General features: G+C 45.4%; 1 long non-coding RNA gene across 1 annotated transcript; it reads right to left on the reverse strand.

Moving 5' to 3' along the window:
* Nucleotides 1-1,281: 1,281 nt before the first annotated feature.
* On the reverse strand, nucleotides 1,282-1,923 carry LOC116356216 (uncharacterized). The gene is made up of 2 exons (XR_004204702.1): nucleotides 1,736-1,923; nucleotides 1,282-1,318 (listed from the first exon to the last, which is right to left on the reverse strand). It is a non-coding gene; the product is annotated as an uncharacterized LOC116356216 (long non-coding RNA).
* Between the last annotated feature and the right edge of the window lie 1,068 nt (nucleotides 1,924-2,991).

The following is a 2,991-nucleotide window of genomic DNA, read 5'->3' on the forward strand; positions in this document are numbered from 1 at the left end:
TGTGTCCAGATAAGCGAGGCCTGGAAGGTACCCTTCTACTTTAGCACACTCCAGTTCGAGAAGAATGTCACCTAGTTCTCTTAGTTTGTGATTGTCTTTGTTAGCCAGTTTTGGAAAATCATCAATTTTCTTCAACAGTGCATTCTCGATCACTTCGGGTGTACCATAGCACTCTTCTAGTCGTTGCCAGACCATGTTAAGTCCTGCTGTTGCGTTGAAAATATGGACAGATCTAATTCTGTTTGCTTGCTCAGACGACTCTGCCCCTAGCCACTTGGTAATTAGATCTAACTCTTCCCTGGCTGATAAATTCAAGTCTCTGATCGCATTGAGAAAGGATGCTTTCCATGCCCAATAATTTTCAGGGCGATCATCAAACTTCAGGAGTCCGGAACTCACCATCTCACGTCGTAGGAGGTACTTGGTGAGGTCTGGTGCCACTTGTGACTCAGGGAAGTTGTGTGTGTGTGACTGGAAGTGGGCTTGCTTTCCATTTCCACCATGCTGCTGTTCATTTCTTTTGAACGGAGAGTCTCTGCTCATGTTCTGTTGTTTGCTACTTTCTGGATTATGGCATGTAGCTGGGTCAACACTAAGCTCTTGTTTCTCCACTTCAAATGGAAGTTCAGCAAAGTAGGGCCTAGCATGTTGTTGCACATACTCACATGTACGTTGGACTGGACTTAAGGGCTGTGTCCCTGTGTCTAGTTCTTTGCGAAGCTCTCTGCGTTCTGATCCTACAACTTCTTCAAAGGCTGCAGCTTCAGCCAACGCAGCAGCAGCTGCTCTCTCAACTTGGAGAACATATAAACTTGCCTCGAGGTCAGCTTTTTGCTTCAACAAGCTGGCCTCTATTTCTGCCTTTTGTTTCATCACAGAAGCTTCCTTCTCAGCATAAGAGACTTGTGCGCGTGCTGAGTCCGCCTTGGCGCGTGCTTTGATGGCTGCAGAACTCGCGGTTGAGGATCTGCTTGACTGTTTTGATGACCTTGATCTTGTAGATTGAGACTTGGTCCCAATGTGCTGAAGAGACTCTTCCATCTCTCTCTGTTGAACACCTGGCTCTGGTTGTTGCATCATAGACTCCTGGTCTTCCCTAGGAAGAGAGGCTTTGTTTGCTGATGAACGTAGAAACAAAACCACCGTGTGTGGTTATTTTTGAGCTTGAGCCCGATGTGATGATGTTTTTTCACTATTCTGTCCTTGAGTTGCGTTCCCATGCAAAACTAGACAGATAGCTAACAACTAAGTCTTCAATAAAACTCCCAAGGCGTGACTTTTCTTGAATGAATATATTGAAAACGTTTATGTTGTGAAACTGCAAAATACAGAAAAGAATATACTTTAGTATTCAATTCACACCGACATACTGTAGCTGTACATTAAACATTTGAAGTTGCATAAATACAAAGCACGTGCTAAGGTACCATGCATCTGGCATGATGCCAAACCATATAGCTAATTGTTACTCATATGGTAATTGGCTCCTTTCATTACTCTAATGTACAACCATTTATGTAGAATAACAAAGCATATTACACTAGGAACAGTAACAAAACTACAGTATTGCATATTTTACAATTCGTTTGCATGACGCACGAGCAAAGTAATACAGCTAACGACATACATTTAAAGGCATTGCAATTTGTGAGTAAATGCAACCAATATTGATATGTAAGCAACTCTATCAATAACAAGATTATCATCATTAGCTAAATGCTTGAATCGAACTTACAAACAAATATTTCCAAGGCTGAAGCGTGACAAGAAATAACCGAAAGACCTGCACCGTAGCGTTGTTTGTAGCTGCTTCTTTGCGTGCAAAACTAATTCTGTACTTCCTGTTTGCGTCGTCTTTCTAAGTACCAGAAAGCGCCACTAGGGGGCAAATAACACCATTGAACACAATGAAAATCCAATTTAACCATTGTAATAAAATAATCTGTTACCTTCAAACAGGATGGCAGCATACATCGTATATGTAGGAGGTGGAACAACATGGTTGGTTAAGGCATATTGAGCAGGCCTAAAGGCTCTACAGTGAAATAAGACAGTAATCACTAACCAGGACAGTAATGGACAAGGCATATTGATATTAGAGAGAGGCATGCGTAGCCAAGTGAACATATGGGTCCAGTGAGTGGTTGGGCTGGCTGGGGACACGGCGATTCAGACAGTTAGCAGGCTAACAAGCTAACAGTTAGTAGGCCCGGGGCTAAACAAGCTAGCAGCTAGTAGACCGGGGCAAGCTAGCAGTTAGCAGGCCGGGTTAGCAAGCAAGCAGTTAGCATGGGCTAGCAGTTACAGACCGGGCAGGTAAGCTAGCAGTTACCAGGCCGGAGCCGGCAGCTAGCAGTTTGTAGACCGGGGCAAGCTAGCAGTTAGCAGGCCGGGTTAGCAAGAGTTAGCAGACCGGGTTAGCAAGCAAGCAGATAGCAGGGGCTAGAAAGTCAGCCTTTCGGGGACGTCGCGATGGGGGTGAGTCTGTTTTTGCCTCTTCTTGCGGTGATGTCGATAGACTAGTCATGGAATTAGTAGGGTTCCAAGTAGCTCTAGGTAGCTAGCAGGCCTAGCTGGTTAGCATAATGGGCCTTCAGCGGGCGTCGCGCCTGAGGGGCCTGTTGGAGTCCTCAGGCAGATTATGTCGGTATTCCAGTCGTAGGGGATCTGCGGGGTTCCATGACCCATACAGGCTGTAGAAGGGGTCCGGATATACTTTGGTGGTAGCACAGGAGCCCTGGCCGGGCTAGCTTCAAGCTAATTGGTGCTTGCTCTGGGATGGAAACACTAGCCAGGAGTAGTCATCTGGGATTGCGGTTAGCTAGTTGTGAAGATCCAGATTAAAATGTTCAGTTTGCGGTAGGAATCTGGGGATAAAAATAACAGGTCCGTTATGCTCTGGTTAGAATCACGTTGTTCAAACTGACGAGAGCTTTGCGAGCTGAAGGTTATCTGATGACCGCAGGCAATGGTTTGCTGACTGATAGCTGG

This window comes from Oncorhynchus kisutch, linkage group LG21, assembly GCF_002021735.2.
Source record: "Oncorhynchus kisutch isolate 150728-3 linkage group LG21, Okis_V2, whole genome shotgun sequence".
NCBI classification, from domain to species: domain Eukaryota; kingdom Metazoa; phylum Chordata; class Actinopteri; order Salmoniformes; family Salmonidae; genus Oncorhynchus; species Oncorhynchus kisutch.